The 12,361-nt window shown below is 51.9% G+C and overlaps 1 protein-coding gene and 1 long non-coding RNA gene across 10 annotated transcripts in view; one reads left to right on the top strand and one right to left on the bottom strand.

The window, feature by feature from the left end:
• The window catches only part of RREB1 (ras responsive element binding protein 1), a 179,839-nt gene that overhangs the window by 136,562 nt on the left and 30,916 nt on the right, over positions 1-12,361 (bottom strand). For 3 of the 9 annotated variants that reach the window (XM_067751920.1, XM_067751918.1, XM_067751916.1), the window contains exon 1: positions 497-860. The exons of 4 other annotated variants lie outside the window; for them this stretch is intronic. The gene's annotated coding sequence lies outside the window, so the exon portion shown is untranslated. Of the gene's footprint in view, positions 1-496; positions 861-1,181; positions 1,464-12,361 lie in introns of those variants that run through there. 2 more of the 9 variants (XM_067751919.1, XM_067751915.1) reach the window with 1 other exon arrangement.
• Positions 152-12,011, top strand: LOC137231529 (uncharacterized). Its single transcript, XR_010946644.1, has 3 exons — positions 152-560; positions 11,161-11,208; positions 11,414-12,011. It is a non-coding gene; the product is annotated as an uncharacterized lncRNA (long non-coding RNA).

Below are 12,361 nucleotides of genomic sequence, written 5' to 3'. Positions count from 1 at the left end.
AGAAGACCCACAACTCGCAAAAAAATTGGTCCAGCGGGCAGCGGACAAAAGTTTCCGAGCGCGCTCCACAGCTGGGCGGCGAAGCGGGCCCCGGCGGCCAGCCCCGCCTCGGATGCTCCCGGCCTCCTTCCTGTGCTCGTGACGGCGCCGGGCGCCGAGGTTCCCCCCCCCGCCCCCGCGATGCAGGCTCCGCTCCACACCGATGACTCCCACGAAAACACGTACACCGCCAACGGAAGGGCAAGGGAACAATACGCGCGGACGCGACCCCCCCTGCCCAGTCACCCGGGGTCGGTGGTCGGCGTGACCACCAGCCACGAGCCGAGAACGGCGAGGGCGCTGGGCTGCCCGCGGCCCCCTCCCGGCCGGCGCCGTCCGCCCAGGAGGATCAAAGTCCGCAGAGCAGGGCGCGGCGGATGCTCCCACCGCGCGGCCCCGGCGGGCACCCCCAAGCCAGCACCCCAGGCGGGCACCCCGAGCGGGCACCCCCGGATACCTTGCGGCGGCGGGCGGGCGGGCGCCGTCATCTCCGCGCTCCTCGGCCCGAGAGGGACTCGAAAGTATGTAGGAGAAAAGTTTCCCCTCCCACATGGGGGGGAGGATGTCGGGGGAGAGAGGGCGGAAGATGGAGAGCAGCGCTGGTAAGATGTTTCTGGCCGGCGGTGCGCGCACCATCCGAGTCCCGGCGGTGCTGGTTAAAAATAAATTCCGCGGCGGGTGCGGCGGCGCGGGTCGGGCCGGATTCCTGCGCTCGGACGGCTAATATGGATGCGCATCAGGTCCTGGCGGCGGGGCGCTGCAGCGGCCGCGGCGGCTCGCGCTGGGAGCTGGTTGGCAGAGCCGGCAGCTCGGGAAGGGGAAAAGGAGCGGAGGAAGGGGAGGAGGAGGGGGAGGGGGAGGGGGAGGGGGGGAAGAGAGGAGGAGCGGCCCGGCGCGCAGCCGGAGGGGAGAGGGCTGCCCAGCTCATCCCAGGCCGGCCCCACCGCCCCGAGCGCACGTAGCGCGGCGTGGGGCGCTCGGGTCCTCGGCTCCGGGAAACGCTGAGTTTCAAAAGTACAACGCGCTCTGCAGACTTCACCCTCCCCATCCCCAAAAGTTCTTTAAAAGGTCGCTCCCGCTCAGCCCCAGACATCTCGCTGCCACCCAAGGACCGCGAGCCGGAACCTCGGGCGCGTACTTACGGCCGGGCAGGGCGCTTGGCTCCCAGGCATGATGCAGTGGGGACCGGTGGGCTTCGGGGAGAGAACGAGGAGAGATGCAAACTTGTTCCGGAAAAGGAATCAAAATGGCGTTTCTGGATGTGCAAAGTTCATCAACTCCGCAGTCACTTCCCCTCCTCCTCTTCTCCCACAGGGAGGGAGGTGGGCGAGGAGCAGGCGACCCCGGCGCCCCAGCCGTCGTCCCGGCCCCCGCCTCGGCCCCCCGCCCCGCTTCCTCGCCCGCACGCTCGGAGACTCGCTCTCCCCCTCTCACCCTGATAAGTAGACACATCACGTGTTGCTCCTGCGACTCTCCTGGGGACGTGTTACTGAGCGGCGGCGGCGGCGGCGCTCGGGCTGGGGGGGGGGGGGGACCGCGGTACCCGCTGGTCCCCACCGCAGCCCCCGGCCCGATTTTAGCGGGGTGACCGCAGTTTCCATCCCGGGATGGATGGAGGTGCAGTCCCCCCTCCACCCCCACCGCAGCCCCAGGTTTGCCCCGCGCCCTCCGCAGGCGCCCCGGGCCAGGGGAGGGCCGGGCAGCCCCGGGGGAAGGGTCCTGGCGGCCGCAGCTGAGCGCCGTCCGACCAGCACAGCGATCGCCGGCCGGCCACCCTCTTGGACCACCGCGCCCCCTCCCCTCCGGCCCCTCGCTGCGGGCGACTCCCCGCCCCTGGCTTTCCATCACTTCGCTCAGTGGTTTGTTTCACTATTTTAACGGAGGACAGGGAAAGGCAGCGATGCCTGGGAAGCGCGAGAGGGGCGCCTCGGAGACCGGGAGGGGGTGCCATGGGGGGCGGGGGTGCCTGGCCCGGCGCCGCCCCTCTTGCTCTCAGAGGCAGACGGGAGGGTGAACCCCACCCGTGCGGTTCCCTCTCCACGCGGTCCTCGCTCTGCACCCAGGTGGGACAAGCCGACGATGGGGCGGGAGATTAAGGAACTGGCGCTTCACCCCGCCCCCAACTTCGGGCTGTTTCTCTCCCAGGGCCGGTCCTTCTCGCTCTGGGGCTGCCGCCCCGGGAGCGTATTCTCCATCCAACAAATTCAACGCTGACTTGGCTTTTGTCACCTTCCCTTCCCCACACTCCACAGCTGATGCTGAAGCGGGGGGGGGGGGGGGCTGCGTTGCCCCCAACGGGCCGCCACTGTGTCCCCACCCCACGATGGCACGGCTGATGCTGTGTCATCCACGTCGCCCTCCGAGGCATCAGGGAAGCCACATGCAATATCTCTTTCTCTCAGAGGGCTCCTGTTTCAACTCTGAAAAGCAGGGGCCCTCCTCCGAGCCGCGCTCCGTCTCCACGGCTCCAAACACCAGCTTCGCCCAGGCTGCGGCGGCCCAAGTTATCACCGAGCCCAGAGAAACCAGGCCTGGGCTTTGCTTCCTCCATAAGGCAGCTGACATGTTTCCAACTGTTAATACTTTTCCTACTGAGCTTCTGAAAGGGGCCTGTTGTCAGCCTTTTGGAAACATCTTCAGGCAGATAAGGGTGATTGTGGTTGCAGAAAACAAACACCACCCGCCCCCCAAATTATAAAGATGGGGGGCCTCTTGTCTAGTTGCAGAGAATGCTACTGCAGAATCATGCGTTTGAGGCTTGTTTAGCAAGATGATGTTACACATACAGAAAGCTGGCCACTATATACTGGCTGTGACCTTTGACCCTCTTTTACGCCAACTCTTCTGAGTACCCTTGCACACCATACAAAGTTGTAAGCCCAATCATGGGCCTTTAATTTGAGGCCTTTAGTTGAACTCTGGTGTTCAGGACTGCAGACAGAAGTGTCTACTTAGGGATGGACTAAATGGATGGGTCCTGGCCAACACAGAACTCTCTAGAACCAAGCAAAAGCAGCTGGACCATTACCTATGACTTGAGATAATCAACCACCCAAGAGGGAACTGATTCAGCTGGCTGTTTCTCTGACGTCCAGAGTCATCAAAATTAAGTTTTCAGAACCTGTTATGTTTCCCAGGGTCTACTGTTTACTGAGGAAAACTCAACCCAGGGAAACGTTAGCAGTTGCATTTTTCTAAGCCTCCCCTCCACCCCAACCCCATGTCCCCATTCAGGGAGTTACCTTTCCTGGTCTCCCCATTGAGGAGTAGGTTTTGAGTAGGAACCATATCAAAGTTGGAATTTTGCTTGTAATTTAGCTTATTCTGTAAAATCCATGCAAACCTGCAAAGCTACATGGTTTTTCCTGACCTTGATAATGTCACCTAGGTAATACTGGCAACCTTTTAAGTTGAAAAAACAGTCTAAAAGTAACTTTTGAAAGTTGAATTCTAATGATACTGAGCTCTCTGTTCATCTTTTCTAGCTAATTCATAAACTTGGCAGTCAAACGAGCCGTCCAAAGGTCTGTTTGTCCATATTACATATAAATATCATTGACCCAACAGATATTTATTGAACATCTAATAGGTAAAAAAGAGTCATGCTATTAAAACCATGATGAGTGGCCACTTCACACCCACTAGGATGGCTGTAATAAAAAAGACAGATAATAACAAGTGTCGTCAGGGAAGTGGAGAGATGGAACTCTCGCACACTGCTGGTGAAAATGTAAAATGCTACAGCCACTTTAGAAAACAGCCTGACAGTTCCTCAAAATGTTAAGCATAGAGTTACCATCTGACCTAGCCACTCCACTCCTAGGCACATAACACAACACATGAAAACAGACATCCACACAAGAGCTTGTACAAGAATGTTCATAGCAGCGTTAACCACAGCAGCTAAAAAGCAGAAACAACCCAAATAGCCATCAACTGATGAGTGGATAAACAAAATGTGGTACATCCATACGTGGAATATTATTCAGCCATAAAAAAGGAAAGAAGTACATACTACAACACGGATCAATTCTGAAAACACACTAAATGAAATAAGCCAGACCCAAAAGGACAAATATCGTTCTGATTCTGTTTATATGAAATGTCCAGAATAGGCAAATCTTCGGAGACAGGAAGTAGATTAATAGTTACCCAGGGCTGAGGGTTTGGAGGGAAATAGGGATTGACTGCTAATTGTGTGATATTTCTTTGAAGGGTGATAGAAATGTTTTAAAATTGATTGTGGTAATGGTTGAACAACTCTGAATATACTAAAACCATTGAACTGTACGCTTTAAATGGGTGAATTGCATTCTTTGTAAGTTATACCTCAACAAAGCTGATATATATATATTTCATATATATATATATGGAATTGTGAGATTTTATATATATATATATAGGTTCTGTAGTGGAGAAGTGATACAAAAATGGATAATTTATGATCCATGCCTTAAAAGAGTTTACAGGCTAATCTCTGCATCCACAAGAAGTAATCATGAAATGCAAGCCAACATTTAATAAGAACCATTAAATAGGTACAAAATTCAGAGGTTCCAAGAAAAGAGAGCACTTCAAATAAGAGTCATTGGGGAAAATTTCACAGAAGAGAAAGCGACGGGGCTGAGCCATGGAGAATGGCTAGAAATTTCGTGTCTGGAGATGGGGATTAGAAATAGTAGATGCAAAGGCACAGTGGCGGCAAGTTATGAGCCCTGTTCAGAGACCAGTAAGGATTCCAGTGTGTTGGATGGTAACCCACACAGCAACAGCAGGTGATGAGAGTGAAAGTCAACAGGCTGAGGCTGTCCCACAGAGAACTCTGAACACCGTCCATGGAAAACCTCAGGGACCAGGGCCTGAACTAGGGTGGAGCGGGGAAGGGATAGAGAATAGCTGATTGGGAGCCGCTTCAGAGGAAGAACTGATAGAAAAGCAGCTGGTGGGCCGGGAATGGGGGGTGAAGAAGTGAGGGCCAAGATGATGCCTGGGCCCCAGCCAGATGGAGAGAACGAATGACTAATGAGAAAGTCAGAGGTAGGAGCCCATTGGAGGTGGAAGGGGACAAAGCAGGTGACATCGAGCTGGAAGTAGAAATAATGGAAACCATAGAGCTATGCCATGGAAGAGAATCGAGGAGAAAAAGGATGTGGATGTTGGAGAAGGCCCCTAGGATGAGGTGACACAGTCCGCTGAATCTCATGAGACGTGTAGGCGTCCCAACCCCACCCAAAGGAGGGGGCAGGGCGCTCCAGACAGAGGGATCGGTAAGTAGCAAGCACAGGGCAGAGAGGCGTAACACAAGGTCAGTTTCCAGAACTGCAAATACCTGACTCTGTGGCTGGACCAGAGGGAGGAAGGGACGCAGCCAGAGATGGAGCTGGAGAAATTGCCCGTGGGCCAGACGGCCGAGAGCTCCGGGCACACCGTGGAGCTGACCTGTGCTTTATCCGACGCCGAGCCCCTGAAAGGGCTTAAGGAAGAGGTAGACAGAGCCTCCCTTGGGGGACCATGGAGAAGGGTCTGGGAGACCTGGGATCGGAAGGTTAGTTAGGAATTAATAGAAGAGCCCACCTAAGAAATAATAAGGACCCTGTCAGCCGCTGGCTATAGAGGTGGAGGAGAATGGATTGGTTTGAGACAGACTTAGGACACAGATGCAATAGGATTTGACCAATTTGATATGGGAGAGAGGAAAAAAAAAAATCCCTCTGGAGCACTGACCACGGGGCGTGGCATCAAAAGAAGGGAAACCAGGCTTCCCTGGTGGTGCAGTGGTTGAGAGTCCACCTGCCGATGCAGGGGACGCGGGTTCGTGCCCCGGTCCGGGAAGATCCCACATGCCGCGGAGCGGCTGGGCCCGTGAGCCATGGCCGCTGAGCCTGCGCGTCCGGAGCCTGTGCTCCGCAACGGGAGAGGCCACAACAGTGAGAGGCCCACATACAGCAAAAAAAAAAAAAAAAAAGGGAAACCACTCCAGCATCGGCAGAATGACACATGACAAAGCAGGGGTTAAAGTAAAAAGAGGGGGACAGACAGAGGGACTAGAGGTGGGAGGTGGTAAAGAAGATGGAATCCCCTGGGCTTGGTCCCAACTGCTTTGGAGCGAGAAGAAGAGACTTGAAAAAGACAGCTTCCCCAGTCTTGGTTTGGGACCCGGGTTGGGGGGTGGGTCCATGCATCATGGCGGGGTGGGGAGAGTAGGGGGTGGTGTGTGGAAGACGAGAGGAGGCTGGACCCAGGAAAAAGGCCTGGAGAGACATCTGGGGGCCAGAGAGGATGGGAAGTAAAAGGCTAGAGGCTAACCCCAGGGAAATGCCTCCCATGAGGTGGATGCAGAGGAGGGGTGACAAGTGCTCTCGGGGTCTCTTTCCTCTAAAGGAGCAGAACAGCTGGGGCGGGGAGTGCTGCCTTAAAAAAATTTTTTTTAAAATGTTGTCAATGGTGTTAAATCACAGAGACGTTAAAGCAAGTAGCTGAAAAGGGGGTGAGATCTGAGAAAGTAAATTGATTTGAGAGAGGAAGGCAATGGCCAGAAAGCGAGGGTTAAGGAGTGATGGCAGGAGAGGAAGTGAATGAAGGCCTGAAGGCTGAGAAGTTAGGTGACAGAAGAAGGGGCGAGAAGGGAAAGTAACGACAGCAACGTAGTAGGCAGCTAATACGTACTGAACACCTACTATGTGCCAGGCGCTGCTCTGAGGGCCCCCTGTGAATCATCTTGCTTAACCCCCCTCCAACCTGGCAGGTGCCTTATCACCCCCATCCTACAACTGATGAAACTGAGGAGTCCCAAGGTCCCCAGGCCGGGATGGCTGGGACCTGGCAGAGCTGAGCTAAACCCCAGGACCCACTCTTTCCTTGCTGTCATCACCCCTCCTGCTGTCAGTCAATCGAGAATTAAATAGTTTGCTAACAAAAAATGCCTACTTGATTGTCTTGACTAATCTGAATAAAAAACACTCTCGACTGGAGTTTGGCAGAAGGGCCAGTATTGTCTGTGCTGTCTTAACAAGGATTTAATTGGAAAGATAAGCAAATGACCAGCTTTCGGTATTGCTGATTTGGTTTATAACCATCCCTCCCGCACATAAACCTCGCGTACAAACCCCTTTCTGTTCTCCATAGACATTTATGTCAACAGGAAAGGAATGGAAATCCAGAGAGAGAGAGAGAATACAGATCTATGAAACAGAACACAGCTTTTGAAGGAAGGTGTGCATGCGTGTGTGTGTTGCCTGCCTGTCTGTCTGTCTATGGCAGAGGAGGAATGGTAGGGAGATCAGCCTTGGGGAAAAAAGAGGGATAATTAATATTCTGTGACAGGAGGGAAGGGGAAAAGATGGTAGAAACTTAACTACTACATCAGGTTGTGGGAGTTACCATGCGATGGCTTTGACTACGGACAGCAGCAGGGCCGCAGAGCAAGGGCAGGGGGCTAAGGCTTGAAGCAAGAAGTCAGGAACTGGTGGTAGAAAAGTTCAGCTCTGCGTTAGCTTCAATGCCGCAGAGCCACGGAGGGGACGAAACATATGGTAGGGATTACTGACAGCGGGAAGCTGAAATGAGTAAAATCCATCACAAGAGGGATGACACCAGAGAGGGCCTGAGGCTGTGAGAATGGGGAGTGGCCAAGGGCCCTCAGGAAGAAAGGCAGCTTCAGTGACCAGGAGGGTGAGGCAAGGAGTGAGAGGAAGAAGGGGGTCTGAGGGTGGGAAACGGGGATGGAGACCTCGGGGGAGACAGAGAAGCAGAAGACTCTTGTGAGCTGGAGGGAAATCCTACTCGTGGGGCTGAGGAAACGATGCAGGAAGGACAGGACATGAGTCCTTGACAAAGAGGGTCCTCCACTCATGGAGGGACTGAGACTGAGGGCAGGAAGGAGACGGAGAGGAAAAATGTGACGTCGGTCACTTTGGCTCTCCTGCGAGAGGCTCTGCAGGTGGCGGGGATGCAGATGAGAAGAGGCGGGCGTTGACAGGTGACACCCCCATCAGAGGAGGCAGCACGGGCTAAGCCGTGTCCCCCCAGATGCGTACGCTGAAGTCCTAGCCCCCAGTCCCTCAGAGTGTAACTGTAGGTGGAGGTATGGCCTTTACAGAGGTCATTAGGTGAAATGAAGTAATTGGGATGGTCCCTAATCCAGTAGGACTGGTGTCCTTCTAAGAAGAGGAGATCAAGACACACACACACACACACACATACACAGAAGGACGACCAGGTGAGGACACAGGGAGAAGGTGGCATCTTCCAGCCCAGGAGAGAGGCCTCAGAAGGCACCAACCCCACCAGCACCTCGATCTCGGCCCTCCGGCCTCCTCAACTGTGAGAAAATACGTTGCTGCGGTTCCAGCCCCCCAGCCTGTGTGGCTGAGTTACAGCAGCCCGAGCTGACTGATACAAGAAGGAGGGACCCAAAGACGACGGGGGGCCTGGCGTGGAAGGAGAGCGGAACACACTCCAGAGACGCCGCGGCCTCCCGGTCAACTGGGAGAACCAGTCTTCTCGAGGAAAGGCTTTGGGAGGAAGTGTCATATCTAAGGACACACGAAGTTTCCATCGGGGGGCAGAAGTAGGGAATGTGCTATGGAGAAGCCCGGGAATTCGAGTCTCTTAGGACAAGGAGTGCACAGTCTCAATGGATGGGGCGGCCTGAAAGTCGGGGCCTGTCTTGGCTAATGATTCCTCCATCCCAGCCCTCAGTCCAGGGCCTGGCACAGCGCAGGTTCTCGATGAACACGTTTGCACAGTATGCAGAGGTGGAATACACATGAAGGAGGGGTGGAAATGGGCTGGAAACAGTGGGGAACATAAGGGAAATTCCAATTGTGGGAGGAAGGTCTGCCTAGGATGGGCAAGGCGAGCAGAAGGCTTGAGAGGCAGTGGTGAGATGTCATTTCAAACGTCCAAATCCCCTTAGTAACGTAGCCAATTAGATGCTTCCTCTCAGACAAGCCGTGCAGCATCACAGGGATGGGCTGCCTTCATACAACCTGTTACCCTCAATACATTATGACTTTAGCTACCCAGATACCTCGGGGAATGCATTATTTCTGGTGTTTTTCCTTTTAAAGGTTAAATATTGGAGCAGATCGTTTTCTAAAATGTATTATGAACTGCCTCACTTTTTCTCCCTTTTCTGAAAAGTCAGAAAGCTAATATCTGCACAAAATGCTATTATAAACTTCAAATATTTTATTGGATTGTCCAATAAAGATAACTTTTTATAAGCAAGATTTATACTAGACCACAAGATGGTCGCATCTTCAAGAAACTGTTCATCTGAATAGGCAGGTACTAGCTATTTGCTAGCGTCCCCTAGGCCTCCGCAGTAGATCCCAGTTGGAGTTTTGCGTCTGCTTTTAGCTATTTTTCCTCCCTCACTGTCTGGCTGTGTCTTGTCACTTCTTTCTGACCTCAGTATGCCTGCCAGTAGCAACCTCCTCTTCCCTTTCTAACTGATGGTTTCTAATTTATGTGGTTAGGAAACTGGATAACCAAGATTGCGAGAAATGTGTCAAAAGTAAGTGTAAGGGGCTTCCCTGGTGGCGCAGTGGTTGAGAGTCTGCCTGCCGATGCAGGGGACGCGGGTTTGTGCCCCGGTCCGGGAAGATCCCACGTGCCGCGGAGCGGCTGGGCCCGTGAGCCATGGCCGCTAAGCCTGCGCGTCCGGAGCCTGTGCTCCGCAACGGGAGAGGCCACAGCGGTGAGAGGCCGGCGTACCGCAAAAAAAAAAAAAAAAGTAAGTGTAAGGACCAGCATCTCCTTTTGTTGCCCGGAAGCCAAATGTTGCTGATGTCCTGATTCTCAGTTGGGCTTTAGATTGACGCATGGTTAGCGTACTTCTCAACTATTAAAGTTGTTTCAAAGATATCAGAATATCAGGGAAGGTTAAATAACTCTTCTAAGTCAACCTTTCCTCCATGATGTAAGTTTATTGCTTATGGAATTTTTTTTTTTTTTTTTTTGTGGTACGTGGGCCTCTCACTGCTGTGGCCTCTCCCGTTGCGGAGCACAGGCTCCGGACGCGCAGGCTCAGCGGCCGTGGCTCACCGGCCCAGCCGCTCCGCAGCATGTGGGATCTTCCCGGGCCGGGGCACGAACCCGTGTCCCCTGCATCGGCAGGCGGACTCCCAACCACTGCGCCACCAGGGAAGCCCTGCTTATGGAATTTTTTAATGATTTAACCTCACCCCTCCACAGAAAGGGCCGGTCATCCCTCCTGCCTTCAGACAACGTGGCAGGTATTAGGGAAAAAAACTGCTCTGTTCTCACAGGATGCAGGTTCTTTCTTTCCCTAAAAGATGTACTCGCCGTTCAACATTTGTTTCTTTGTCGGATAGCGCTCTTTTGTCACGTACCAGAGTACAAATAAATGAAATAAATACTTCCTCAATAAGTAGTAAGTATCTGTACCTTTGTGGGTTCAATTGAGGGTGGACAGAAGCAAAGTAAAATTTCTGCAGTTTCAGTTAAGTCCACCCCCAAACGGTAGTCATCAGTCGAGCTTACTGACAGTGCAGTAGTATTTCCAATAACTCTGGCCACTGGTCCTCCTGCTAACAGACTAAGTCCATATGTTCCCAGGCCAAAGGATCAGAACAGAGTTTTCAACTGTAAAAAGTGCTAAGGAGCTGCAGTAAATCACACAACTAGATAGCCATGAAACAGGCTGACAATTGCAAACACTGAAAACAATGTGTCTATCCTAATAGACAGAAGACTCTCTTTCTTTCCCTCAGGAAGAAATAAAGTCATATCTAGTGCTTGGGTGTCATTCCACAGTGACTAGGGTGTGGGGATGATTCTGCCCACTGCCTCTAACTCCTACAAGGAATGGACTTAGCAATTTCTGGCACTTTTTCATATGCTCACCTCAGCTACGTAATGGAGTCCATGCTCAAAAAATAAGACATTTCAGAGTGTGTGGGCTGACTACGTTACTTCTTCACGTTACTAAAGAAACCTGACATGCATTACTCATTCATTCAACCAGCGACTGGTTGCACTGATGATGTTCCAGGCTCTGAGTACAATAAAGCTCACAGGTTCCCTGCCCCAGTGGGTCTTACAGGCTAAAGGGTTGTTATGTTTTAATGTCCCTATCTTTAACGTCTCTATCAGAGTCAAGGATCTGAAGCAACCATCCACAGAATGTGACAGACAATATAGGTAATTCAAATTTTAAAATGTGAGCTCTCTCCACGTCAGATCCGTTCCTCTTCCCCACGATTTATCTTTACACTATAGTTGTATGAGTTCTTCATGTTTCCTGTGCCTTACAGCCAACTCCACTGTGTATCAGAGCATGTTTTATTCCTAAACTGAAACCAAAGTTTCAGGCTTCAACTACTTTCTTTTTTCTCCAATTTCTCAGAAATTGGACTTTACAAAGCAAAACAAGGACTGCAAATATACTTGGAAGTGGCCCATTACAGTGTAAGGAGCATGGACTGGGCTGTGAGACAGCCCTGGGTACCATCCCGGCACCGTCACTGACCAGCTGTCACTAGTACAGTTGTCTAACTCTGGAGAACTTCAGTTCCTTCAACTTTAAAACGGATGTAATAATGAGGATCGAAAGAGATGATATGCATGAAGCATTCAAAAAGGCATCTGGCCGGGCTTCCCTGGTGGTGCAGTGGTTGGGAGTCCGCCTGCCGATGCAGGGGACGCGGGTTCGTGCCCCGGTCCGGGAGGATCCCACATGCCGCGGAGCGGCTGGGCCCGTGAGCCATGGCCGCTGAGCCTGCGCGTCCGGAGCCTGTGCTCCGCAACGGGAGAGGCCACAGCAGTGAGAGGCCCGCGTACCGCAAAAAAACAAACAAACAAACAAAAAAAACAAAAAGGCATCTGGCCCATGTTATGTATGCAGTAAACTGTGGCTCTTATTGTATATTTTAAAATTTGGATGCTTAATATTTACATGCTGCAGCAAACACGTACATCTTAATCCAATAAAACTGTTAAGGTTACATCAAGTTCCCTATGTAATCTTTTATTAAAAAAAAAACAGAATAGTCCACGTCAAGTTCATTATTTCTTGACTGCTACATGACAATCATCCACTTATCAATATGAGTATGTTTATATAGCTGGATTTACATATGTGAGCACGTATATACATAAAAGTACTTATAAAGCTGTTTAGTGTTACTGAAATTATATTATGATGACAACAGATAAGACAAAATTGTTATAACCAAAATACTGAGTTAGAAACTTTCTGCAGTCATTAAAACAATGCAGTCATTAAAACAATCTATTTCTATTTTATAGAAATAGATAGACCTGAGTGATGTGACTCTCTGATTGGTCAAGTTGG

This window comes from Pseudorca crassidens, chromosome 10 (assembly GCF_039906515.1).
Source record: "Pseudorca crassidens isolate mPseCra1 chromosome 10, mPseCra1.hap1, whole genome shotgun sequence".
NCBI classification, from domain to species: domain Eukaryota; kingdom Metazoa; phylum Chordata; class Mammalia; order Artiodactyla; family Delphinidae; genus Pseudorca; species Pseudorca crassidens.
Note: the sequence above shows the minus strand (reverse complement) of the source record. Positions and strands in the feature narration are given on the sequence as shown.